We start from the raw sequence: 12,719 nt of genomic DNA on the forward strand, positions 1-12,719 counted from the left end.
AAAGGAATAATGAATTCTTCCTCTAAGACTCTCACTCTCCAGTCATAGAGACTCTGGTGGGCCGCTGAGCTTTGTGAGGATGCCCCCCAGGACATCACCTAGCAGAGAAGTGAGCAGCTAGCGTGGAGCACTGCTAAAGCAGGTAAGGAGACAAAGCTAACAAAGAAGCAATCCAATGGAAGGAAGAGCATGGAGCAGCCTCAGGAGTCAGGAGCCAGATGGATGCCAGCAGGGCAGGCAGTCTCTATGCCCAGAGGGTAAGATTCGAGGGAAGCCAGTGCTGAGCAAGAGAGGGCTTTGGTCCACTGGGGTCCCAAAGAATCTCAGGCTGCAGTGGTTCAGAACCCTGGACAGCTCTGCGGAAGCCAAGGCCCCGGGAAGGAGAGCAGCCAGTTGTCAGCTGTCTTGACCCGCTCTCCAGGGTTCTCATCTTCGCCCCTTTGCTGCACTGCCCATCACCCGTGCCCATGAGCCCAGCAAGGGAGAAACACATCTGGGGTCCTGCCTGGAATCCAGAAAGCAGATGTGTCTGTGTGCATCTTGGGGAGGAGAGGGGGCCTCATTTCAGGGACCCTCAGTACCTAAATTTAGATTTCTCAAGTTCAAAATGTGGGAATCTATGAAAAGCAAAGCAACACTCCTTCTCCAAGTGAATCACTTACTGCTAAATTAAAAGCCCATAATGTTGGCAACCAATCAAAATCAAGCAGGTTCGGAGGCCCCACCTGATGCCCATAAATAGTCCTCAGATCCCCACTCATCAGCCCTCCCACATCATACTGATAGCCAGTGAAAATAGCTCCCATTTCGATGGTACTGAGTGTGCCCTGTGGGCCAGACCCTGTGCTAAGCACTTTACAGTTAGTAGCTGACTTGAACCTCCCAACCCCGCTGTGAGGTAAGGGGCATTGTCCTCATTTTAGAGATGAGGACACTGAGGCAAACAGAGGGTTAAGTGTCTGAACTCAAGTTACCCGACTCTAGAAATGGTGCCCTTATCCACTCAGACTCCTTGGGATATGCAAGACACCTTCTAAACCCAGGGAGAAACCTAGAAGACGGGACCAGGGCCCTGACTCAGCCCCTCCTACCTGTGGCCTCCCTTCCAATACCTCTTGTGCTCAGGGCCCTGGGAGGCAGCAATTCAATCAGCTACTTCATCTGGCGAAGATCTTTTCTCCTTGAGTGATGCATACTCTCCCCTAGAGAAAGCCACGTCTTCTCATTTTGTATTCTCTAGGGTACTTCCCAGAATGCCACACAGACAAGGAGTCAATCAATACTGGACTTGGTCATTTGTCTTTTCCTCCCCTTACCCCAGCCCCCTTAAACCATCCTGTGCTTAGCCCACTGTTAGACGCATCACCTGCAAGTCCTGCCTTACATCAGAAAACAGCCACCACAAGAGCCCCATGCTCCCAAGCTATTTCTCAGCCTATTCTCGCCTTGCCAAAATAAAGACACAACTCGGCCATTACAGACTTCAGAATTACAAGCTATCAACATAAGAACTGGCAATGCAGGTAAGATCTGTGATATGGGGACGCATGCAAATGCTTGGTTCTCAATAGAAAAGGTTCTCCCAGAAAGAAACCAAAGAAACAGACAGGGAAATCCCACACGTCAAGAGTCTGTTTCTGACAATGTTGGAAATCCAGAATTGAGTAGAAACATCACAAATTGGAGAGATAGAAAGCCATTTCCAAGTGAATGATCATCCAAAGGGTTTAAGCAGGTAATCTTCAAACAAACATAAGCTGGTCACACTCTTTAATCACTAGGTTCTCTGGGCTCCCCCTTCCACCCTCTGTGTTTCTGTGAAGCCAACAATATAGTCTAGACCACAGCTCACTCATTTGAGCTCATGTTGTCCCAAGAATCCTCCAGCAAGGGTCTTCACAGAGTGTCAGAGGCCCTCTTCAAAAGCTTCTGATGCCCTGGGGTGACCAAATAGAAACTCAGGCATGCTGAGGCGGCCCCCAGATTTTCCAGGCTTCCATTACCTAGAAGATACCTGCCCACACACCACTGCTAGTAGGCATGGATCGTGGGCCCTTCTCTTCCTATTAAATTCTGAGCCAGGTTCATTATCCACCCACAATGCTCATCTAGTCAACTGTCCATCAGTTCTATGTCCAAGTCCAGACTGGAGGAAAACATATGGACAGAACTCCTGAGTGGCCATCAGACTTCAGAGGAAGTTCAGTCGCATTCTGGGACTTGGTCATCAGCACAGCATCACTCTTGAGGTCACAGGACCTGGGGAGTACTTCACCATCAAGTGGGCAAAATACCATCCAGGACAGCAGTCCAAGCAGCCCTCTCCCATGTTAGAGGGCTACTGGACCATGTGATTTCTTGTATGATCTCCTCCTTATTGGAATAAAGTCTGGACAAGTCCAGCTCAAGAAGGGCTTTTTCTGCCGTGGTCAGACCTTGGATTCTTGATATTTTCAGCAAATTGTAAGATAGTGAAAAGATAGTGAAAAATGTCGGCCCCAAAAATTCATGAGCCAAACCTCTTTCCCAATTCATCCTCTCTTTCAAGCATACTCTTGATAAACATACAACTCCTTCTCAAAAACATATTAGGGAAAAGAGAGGGTAAGCACAGAAGTCAGTAGATCTTTACCTAAGGCTTTAGCTCCAGATCACAGACGAGAAGTGTGAGTAGAAGGCAGGGAATGCAGCCCTTTCCTAGGTCTGGAGTTCTTTGCACTTTCTCAACACCTTCCTGGGTTTGACCTCCATCCTGGACATTTTCTAATCACAAGAGATTCTGAATGCTATTGAATCTAGGCCTAGAGGGAAATTCTGGATTCTAGAAGGAAGAACTGACTTTCTCCTGCAGGAGCAGATTCCATTTAACCATCTCTCATTTCTCCTCTTGCAACAATGCAACCCAAGTGTAAGAGTCCACATTTATCTATTGAATTATATCTGCTTGGGTTCAATTCAATGAAAGCTGTGATCTGCAGGGATCTGCTTGGAATCTGTTACTGGCAGTTACGTATCCCTCCTGGCTTTATTTTTACCTGTGAAGTTGATGGGTCAGACATTTAATTCTTCTTGAGAATCACTGACAAAAACATAAAAGCATAGAGGTCAAACCCAGATCCCTGGGGCACTCCACTCAGGACACAGAACCATTACCAACTATGGTTGGGGTCCAGGTAGGCAGCCAATTCAAATTCATCTAGCAGTACTAGTGTCTTGCCTTCATTGTCTCCCTAAGGACAGCATGGGATAAGGCATTTTGCTTGGGAGTAGTCATGACCACCAGCCCCTACAGCCACCATCCCAGGAAGCCACATCAGTACAACTATGATGCAGCAGCTACCTCAGTACTACAGACCCAGAAAAGAAAGTTCCCAACCCCCAAAGCCTTGATGCCATCCAATGGTTCAACAATGGTCTTATGGATGGAAATGATACTCGGAGGGAATCTGTCGCTGTCTTCCAGGATTCAGGAGACCATGCCATCCATCCAGCAGCAGGACCCCTAATGGAAATGGAGAGCTGGGGGCAGTCTTGTTTTGTCTTGTGCCCTCCCTGATTCCACAGCCTAAGGAAGCCATTGAGGAATGCCTTTTCTTTCTCTTATCTGCTAAAACTGTTACCACTGTTTCTGAGCTACTACTCCAGGGATCCATCACACAAGAAGTGAGCTGAGGCTGGCATGACCTGTTCTTAAAGAAGCCACGATGGCCCTTTGGGACCACTGCATCTTTTTCCAAGTGTTCATTTAACCAGCTCTTTAATAATGCGTTCCAGGACTCTGCCAGGAATCCCAAGCAAACTCTTTGGCCTCCAGCATGCAGTCCGTGGCATTTACTTCTTTTAAAAGGGGAGCCATCTGCCTCTCCCCAGCCCTGAGGTACCTCTTCTCCACCAGGTTCTGAGCTCATCTGGGCCAGCAGATTCAGATTCCTTCAACTCCCAATGACCCCACCAGCCCTTTGTCAGTCCAAAGGCCCTCTCTTAGACAGCGCAGAGTGAGTGAAGACATGGGCAGCTCTGCTTGGGCAGTGATCCTGGCCTGACTTGGACCATCCTCTTCTCCCCAGGAGCTTTTCACCATACTGTTGCTGCCTGGAGCTTTCTGCAGCTTCTGAGCTAGTTGTGTTTCCACTCACTCTAGCCTGAGGGGTCATCACACAGGGTCTGGCAGACAGGAAACAGGTCCTTCCTCAGGAGGGTTCTCATAACTGTGAATGGATGGTAGCAAACTCCAAGGGAGCTGGCTGCCTGGCTTTCTTTGGACCCCTCCCACTTTCCTCTTCAGAAACGTGAAGCTTCCCATCCCTACAGAATCCTTAGACCATAAGAGAGTAGCTTACCTTTCTCTAAGTCAGACTATTCCTGGTTTTCTCCTGGCTGAAAGGGTCATTTCTTATAAGATTCCCATCATTTGCACCCCAAAAACTAGGTCCTGCCAGCTGGTGTGAATACGTTCCAGAAGACAATCACACTTTATTGAGGGAAGGATGAAATTACTGCCACGACAAGGCACGGGTCATTTGCTGCTGTGCTTTGAGAGGAGAGAAAGTCCCCACCTCCTCCCATTTCTCTCTCAGGTCACTGGGTCAGGCTTTGGATTGTTCCCAATTCCCCATCCAGGTCCTCCTTCTGTCCAGGGGATCTGTAGTGCAGACTGATGATAAGATCTTCTTTCCTGCCACCAACAGTCTTCACACAATGCTCTCTAGAATGAAGTTTCCTGAGTTTCCTCAAAGTTCCCCAGGCTGCCCTCTCCAATCCCTAACTCAGTTTCCTATCCCATTTCTTTTACATTCATTCTCTAATCAGGAGTCTCACTCCATCAAACTCAGGGATAACCCAGAGGTGAAATTCACCTCTTTAGCCAAGAGTCTTGAGTTCCTATTGCTTACGAACCAAATTTTGTGTACTTGAGTCTGGACCCTGGGAGACTCATCCTCTCTTGGGCTTTGTCTCAACTCTGACTCTTCCCAAAGGTGCCCTGCTTTCTATACACAGCTCTGTCATGGTGCTGGCTCCTCAAGAAATGACAAATTCAAAGAGATGAAAAAGACAAATGACATGATACAGAAAAAAGGGGAAACAGCACAAATTGACTACTGAAAAAATCAGAGCAACCACAAATCTGAAAAGCAAGAACGGGAATGAGAAGGGCAAGGAGGCAAAAAGGAGATTGGGGTGATTTTGCTTAAGTTAATTTATCCCTTTTAGACAAACTAAGACCTGCCTAGAACTGACACTGGAATCTGGTGTACATCTATCTAAAAGTGTGTTTAAGCATTGAATAAAATTAAGCACAGAATTGTGGGGGTCAATGAGCCTCCAGTCATCCTGTGGGTTGAAGTTATGACCCAATCTATCAGGAGGAAGGTATCCAACCAGCCCTGGGTCCCCAAAAACTAAGTCTATCTTTCTTGGCTTTTGTCCAGTGAATCCTTTCTCTATTCAAGTCCAATCCACCTCAGAACTTCTGTCCATACCCCTGCTTCCTCAATCCCCCTCCAAATCCTCTGTCCCATCAAGACCCAACTCAATGTCTGCCTACTCAATATAGGGGAAGGAGAGTGGGAGAATCCCCCAACTACCATGACAACAGCCTCCCCATTAGACTGAGAATTAAAACAGGAGGAGGGGAGATTGGGGAGTCCTAGACCAGGACCATCCCTAGGCCACACACGCTATCATTACCGAGTGTGTGACTGCTGAGAAGGGTCTAGCGGAGAACCCATGATCACACACACACATACATACACATGCACACATACATGTGCACAAACATGTATGTATGAACACAAAACCACCCACATGCATGGAAACGAACATACACACACACACACACACCTATACACACAAACACACATGCACTCTAGAGAGTCTGAGTTCCTTTTTTTGCTGCCATTTTGTACTTTTCCCAGATGCCGGTGTTTAAGTCTGAGCTCAGAGAGGTAGATGCAGGGGAAAGAATGCTGGAGGTAAAGAGTCAGAAGGCTTGGGTCTGAATTCCCTACTTTCCCATAACAGCTCTGAGCTCCAGCTCCTCACCTATAAAATAGAAATAACCTGGGTGGCACACCTCAGGACACACTCTAAAATAGGAATCCATAGAAGATTCCTCATCAAACTGGAAGGACCCTCAGTGGCTGAGACCAGGAGCCCAGACTCTCCAGAGAGTCAGAAGTGAAATTAAGATGAGAATCCAGGCCCTAGGCCACCCCAGGTCAAGGGCCAGATCCCAGGCCGGGCCCTGGTCACCTGCTGGGTAATGTCCATTTCTAAGTTCATGAGGCTGGACCAGTAGTCACCCTAGATCTGGAATCAGCCTCCACAGGGAGCCTTCTCTGAGATATTTTGGGTCTCCAAAAGAATCTTGCCTAGTGGTAGGGGCAGCTAGATGGCACAGTGGTTAGAGCACCAGCCCTGGAGTCAGGGCTGAACCTTGGCTTTTGAACCTGAGTTCAAATCTGGCCTCAGACACTTAATAATTGCCTTGCTGAGTGACCTTGAGCAATTCACTTAACTCTATTGCCTTAAATAAATAGAATCTCTATTAAGAATTTGCCAGGACTTGGTTCTGGAGAGGCATCTTATCCTTCCAGGTATAAATCCCTGGAATGGGGGCGGGAGGGGGAGTCACCTGTTCCTTTGCCTTCCCATGCCTAGTAGAGGGTCTGGCACACAGTCAATGTTTAATGAGTGTTTGCTGAACTGAACTGAATTACATGGAGAGGAAGTATAATAGAATCAGCTCAGTCCTGAGTTCAGATCCTCGCTGGCTGGATGACCCTGAGCAAGTCACTCATCTCAGTGGCTTCTCAGGGGTCTCAGAGATTGATGACACCTCCCCCTTCCTCTAGCCCAGGAGACCAAAAGTCCCAATCCAAGGTACATGAGGAAGGATCTGGGGCCCCTCCTCCAGTTCCCTTTCCACAAATGGGTGGAGGAATGAATTTTAAAGGCTGTCAGAAATCGAGACCATTTTCTTAAGCAGCTTCATTATGGAGATCAATTCAGGGAAATTGGGAGGAAAAGGAAGCAATGGCTCTGCTGTGACCTCCCCCATCTCACACTGGAGAGCTGTGAATGTTCCTTGATGGTTTCCGAGGCTGGCCCACAGGAGCCAGCCAGCCAGTCTAATGTTAGGAAGACCTGGATTCCAGACCACCCTCTGGATCCAGGAAAGTCACTGCTCTGGAGAGTCCTTTGGACGAGGTGCTCTCCAGGCAGCGGGGCAGCTAGGATCAAGCAAGGGGCCTGGAGTCAGAAAGGCCTGGGTTCAGATTCTACCTTGGACCACCTACTAGCTGCAGGAGCCTGGGCTCACTTCCCCTCTGTGTGCTCCAATTTCCTCAGTGGTAAAATGGGACTAATAACAGAAGGTCCACTTCACAACCCTCAAAGCTCTAAGCAATATTAGCTGCCGTGATCTGAGTGACCTTTCCATAGGTATTTCTGAAATGACCTTCTAACCAGGCTTAACAGAATGGACATCAGTGAGCAATCTCACAAGCCTTGTAACTTGCCAAACCACCCCAACCCAATGGGGTTCACTTCCCCCAGGGACCCCTGATATGGGACCCTCCTCAGTTTCAGAACAGTCAGCCAGGGAACCCTGTAGCTGGGAGGGGACAAGGAAAGAGGGCAGGGAAAGGCCGGGATTCCCTCCAGGTTCTTTTGGACCCAGAGCCTCCGCACCATCTTCTCCCGCTGCAACTCAAGTGAATTTTCTCTCCTCCTGGGAAGACGGAGCAGGCCCCTAGTCCCTGGCCCAGGAGGGCCTTCCATAAATAGCTCTTCAACAAATGATTCTTTGATGTTTCCTCGGATGACTTCCTCATTTCACGGGCAAGAAACTTGCCCGAGAAACTGACAGCTCCCCCAGCTCCTGTGACCCTGGCTCAGGTCTCCCCTCCTGCTGCCTAGGCACCCAAGTTCGCTCAGGTAAAGAGCTCCCAGCAACTCAATCCAACAAAGCATTACCAAATAGCTACCACAGTGGCCTGGATGGATGTTCCCTGAAACCTTCTGACCACTGTCAGTATAAGCCACTTCTATTCTGGCTTTCTGCAAGCCGTCTACACTGAGAGCCATGACTCACTTAGTGCATTCTTGTCTTCCATTTGGCCGCTCCCTTCGCCAAGCTCCAAGGGTCCTCATCTGCAGAAAGGATTGATAACGATCACACCCAAGTGTGGTGCGGTAAGCTCTCTGCACACTAGAGTCATGCCCAAGGAGGAGATATTCCTACAGAAAACATCTTTCGATAACTGCCCCACTATTTGTCTCAGTGGCACTGTCCACCATCAAACTGGGTGTCCTCATTGCCTTGTGGGTCCTCATCTGGCTCCATCTCCTGGGGGAATGTGGGCCTTCTTCAGGGAATTCCTTTTCCATATGTTCAATAACAAATGAATATGCTGAGGGGCAGCTTGCTCTTGCACCCTGGCTTGGCTCCAGCCCCCTTTTTGAGGCGTCTTTTCCTCTCAGCTCACCTCCCAACCACATTGGCTCTCCCTTGTTTGCACAGCTGAAGGCAACAAAGGGGTGCCATGGGGCCTGGAGCCAGAAAAGGCTGAATTCGAATCCAGACACAGACTTACTGACTGGGTAACCCTAGGTGAGTCACTGTCTGACCCAGTTTCCCCACCTGTAAATAAAACTAATAGCAATAATCTCCGGGGGTTGAAGTGAGGATTGAATGAGATCATCTCTGTTAAAGCAGCCAGCTAACGTGCCTGCGTCCTTTCTCCTGTTGGCTTGGAAGCTCCTGGAGGGCAGGGACCCACTGGGCCCTCTCTGGGCAGCCACCTTCAGCTTGGGTCGCTGGGGGACCTCAAGAAGCTTACTCAACTTCTCTGAGCTCAGGCACCCACCTCTGGGGAAGAACGCCCCGAGCATTTATGTCTCAAACATACAACCTGCATTCAACAAGAGAAAAACAGGGAAATCTTGGGACAGGATGTCGCGTCAAGTCAAAAACGATGCTTTTCCTCAAACCTTCCAGCCTGGAGAGCCTAGCTAGCACTCTCCTTCCTTAAAGGAGATTGAAGACGCACAATCTAGGTGGATTCAGACTTTTATTTTGAGACATCTGAGCCCTTTTATTTGGAAAGGTAAAAGGGTGAGCTCTGCGCCCATGCAGGCGGAAGAATCCAGGCTGTTGGCCACACTGCAGCATGGAGACTGGGGAAAAGCCGGCCCTCAGACCTTCTGGCCTTCCGATGCACACTCCATGGCACCCGGGGAGCCTAGCTTTCCCAGAGCCCGACGCCCCTGAAACCATGGGGCTGACGCACAGGCCAGAGGAACAGATGGCAAGGCTAAGCTGGAGAAAATCAATGTGGCCCATCTGTGCCAAGCGGAGGGACCGCCTCAGACTGCCCCTGGAGGCCAGGGGTGCCGTGCTCCACTCTCCTGGGTTTGGTCTTTCCCCGATGGGCTCAGAACAGCAGGCACTCTGCTGGAAATGCCCCCATGCCAGGGAGACAGCTCCGAGCACCAGGAGAGGGTCAGAAGCGGATTCTAGGTCATTTGTCTGACTAACCTTAGTGCCGGTCAATAGTTTGGAAGTGACCTCCATCACAGAGCTGCCCGATCAAAGTCACACTGGGCTTGTTCTCGGTCCCATTCAGAGCAGTCACAAGTGATTGCCCCTTGTGGGGGAAGGACCTGGGGGAACCCACCCAGGAACCAGGTAGCTTCAGACCACAACAGTCAGGCTCCTTGGAACCCCAGTCTCAGAGACTCGCCCCTGAGGAAACTGAGGCCCGGCAAGGGGAAGTGCCTTGCTCAAGGTCACATAGGTTGCAGCGAGTGGTAGTGGTGGAATTTGAACCCAAGACATCTGCCTTTTACCCAAGTTACCCCAAGCCCTGGGATTTAAGTCTTCTCCTCCTAACCCAGAGAGGAATCCAGGGATGAGAAAAACAAGATTCCCATAAACACCATTTTTCAGGAAGGCAGCCACAGAAAGCCTGTGGACCATCAGAAGCCCTGCATTAGCAAAGAATGGCAGGACTGGGCAGCCACCGAGCAGGCCCCTTCCCCTAGGGGACGGCAGAAGTCAGTCAGGAGCAGTGCAATGGGCTGGGGGAACCTGGCAACTTTGGGGAGAGCTGGGGGGAAGGGGCGTCTTTGAGAGAGTGGACTATCCTGCCCTAAGCCTGTAGATCACTGGGGTCCTTGTCAATGAGAAGGAAGCCCGCCTTCTTTCCTTCAGCTGCTCCCCCAGTCACCTGGGGAAGTCCTCCAAGCAGAGCCACACGGAGGCCCCCCTGTCCTGGTCTCTGCATGGGCACCTGCCCCTTCCACCAAGGCCCCTGAAACAGTGGTCATTTGGCTTGTCGGAGGGGAATGTTGGTACTTGGGGCAGGGGGAGCCCACGAGGCAGGACCCTGCCCACTTACTCATGCAAAACCAGACAAGGATCAACTCCCATTCCGAGGGGCATCAGAAAAAGGGCCAAGTGGGGGAATGCAAAGAAAAGCTCCTCTCTGTTGTGCAGTCAATAATCCTAGAGCACATCCGAGAAAACTTTCTTCATTTTAAAACACTTTGTCAGTCTCTGAACTGTAACGGAGACGGATCCCAGCGGACCCAGCAACCAGTCCTGTAGGAAGAGTCCACGGTCTGGAGACGCCTCTGAGAGCAGTCGGCTAATCACCAGCCATCACAGGGACGTCCCCGTGACCCTGGCGACTGACCATCTCTGGGAACGCAGGGGCTGGGGCCTCCAGGGACTCTGGACTCCCTTCCAGGCCTCGGGACAAGTGCCAGCCGTCCCCAGCTGGGTGGCCTCTCTGTGCCTCAGCTTCTTCTTTGGTACAATGCAGGCCGGCCGGCCTCGGAGGTCCCTGCCAGGTCCAGGACCCTGACACGACCCTCTAAGGTGCCACCTTCTGCCGCGGCATTCCTTACCTTCCCCACCACAAACAGCTGAACTGAGGTGGAACAGGAGTCTACACTGGGCATCTGATCAAAGGCGATGGGGGGGGGGGCTTTTCTGCCTTCCCTGCCTCCGCCCAAGTACCAAGAATCCCCTCCACCAGGCCCAACAACCGGCCTCCAGCCCTCTCTCCTCTTCACAGCTCAAACCACACAAAGATAAGATGCCCGGCTAATTGAGTGCCGGGCAAAAGAGCCATATTTTCCTCTTCAGCTTGGGTAGGGGAGGGGGCCGGTCTCAGTTTCCTTGCAACGTGAAGAAGCCACGGGCCACATGAGAAGATAACAGCAATCGCCTGATCCCAAATAGGTCGGCATCTCTTTCTCCCCTGGCACGGCCCCAAGGACGGGGTGCCCCGTAGCCAGGTGGCCCCTTTCTGCTCCCAAACAGCCCGGTCTCCCCGCTGCCCACCGGGCCCGGGCCGGGCCGGCCCTGCTCGGCTGGGCACTGCCCTCCCTCTGCGGAGGGGGCTGCTCAAACTTCCCGGGGCCCCGGCGGGCACAGCACCCCAGCAAGCTGCCCTTCCGTGCCCGGCCGGGGCTGGACGATGCCGCCTCGGGGCTCCCGCTGGCCCCCAACACCTCCCCGACCCCCCAGCCCGCAGGTCTTGCCTCAGCTCGCGAGGTGTGTGTCCGCCTGTGACCAGCGTCGTAAACCGGGGGGCGGGGGGCGAGGGGAATGGGGGGGAGGGGAAGGGGAGGGGGAAGGGGGCCCTCGCTGAGCCGGGGGGGGGGGGCATGGCTAGCCTGGGGGTGGCCAGGCTGGGGGTGGCCAGTGGGGGGTGGCCAGGCTGGGGGTGGTCACCCGGGGGGCCAGTGGGGGGATGGCCAGCCCGGGGGGCCAGTGGGGGGGTGGCCAGCCCGGGGGGCTCAGCCTTGGGGGGGGCCGGCCCTCCGCCCGGAGCTGTCAAGATGCAGCACCGACGTGGGGGCGGGGAGGGGCAGACTGAGACAAGTTGGGGCGCCCCTGTCTGGGGGTGCTGGGGGCCGGGCCGGGGCCCCCCCGGGGGCCGCGGCGGCTTCGGCGCCCAAGCCTGGCAGCGCCCGCGGCCCCGGGGGGACACCCCACGGAGGAGCACCCCGCGGGGGCCACCCCACGGGCCGCTGCGCCCGGGCCGGCGGAGGCCGGACTCGAGCCCGGGTGCCCGCTCCCACGCGCGCCCCGCCCCGCCCCCCGCGGAGCCCACGCGCGGACCCCCCGGGCCCGCGCCGGGAGCGCGCGTGGGAGCCCGTCACTCACCGTCCCCGAAGGCCACGCGGCGCGGCCGCCATGAGCGCCGGCCCCACTCCGCTCCGGCCCCGCGGAGCCCCGCGCCCCGCGCCGCCGCCGCCGCCGCCGCCGCCGCCGCCGCCGCCGCCGCCCGACTGCCCGGCGGCCCCGCGCCCGCGCCCGCGCCCTCCGCCCGCCCGTGCCCGCGCCCCCGCCCCCGCCCCGCCCCGCCCCCGGGGCGGGGCCTGACGTCACGGCGCGGGGACGCGCCCCCGGGGCCCGTGCGCACGCGCACTCGCCTCGTCCTGCCCCCGGCCGGCTCCAGGCCGCAGCGTCCTCCTGCCGCAGCTCCGGGCCCGGTGGCCTCGGCGCGAGAGCCGGGGGCCCGGGGGCGGGGCCTGGGGGCGGGAGGCGGGGCCGGGGCCGGGCGGGGGGCTCCTATTGGAGCGGAGCTGGCGCGGAGGCCTCTGGGGGCGGGCCCGTGGGCGGGGCTTTCGCGGCCAGCAGCCCTGCGGCAGGCCAGGCCCGGGCGGCCGGAGGCGGGCTCGGGCGCTCGGGGGGGCGGGGC

General features: G+C 54.1%; 1 protein-coding gene across 2 annotated transcripts in view; it reads right to left on the reverse strand.

The window, feature by feature from the left end:
• ADARB1 (adenosine deaminase RNA specific B1) overlaps positions 1 to 12,263 on the reverse strand; it is a 169,531-nt gene extending 157,268 nt beyond the window's left edge. For both annotated transcript variants that reach the window (XM_074189941.1, XM_074189940.1), the window contains exon 1: positions 12,182 to 12,263. The gene's annotated coding sequence lies outside the window, so the exon portion shown is untranslated. The remainder of the gene's footprint in view (positions 1 to 12,181) is intronic.
• Between the last annotated feature and the right edge of the window lie 456 nt (positions 12,264 to 12,719).

This window comes from Macrotis lagotis, chromosome 5, assembly GCF_037893015.1.
Source record: "Macrotis lagotis isolate mMagLag1 chromosome 5, bilby.v1.9.chrom.fasta, whole genome shotgun sequence".
Taxonomy (NCBI): Eukaryota; Metazoa; Chordata; class Mammalia; order Peramelemorphia; family Peramelidae; genus Macrotis; species Macrotis lagotis.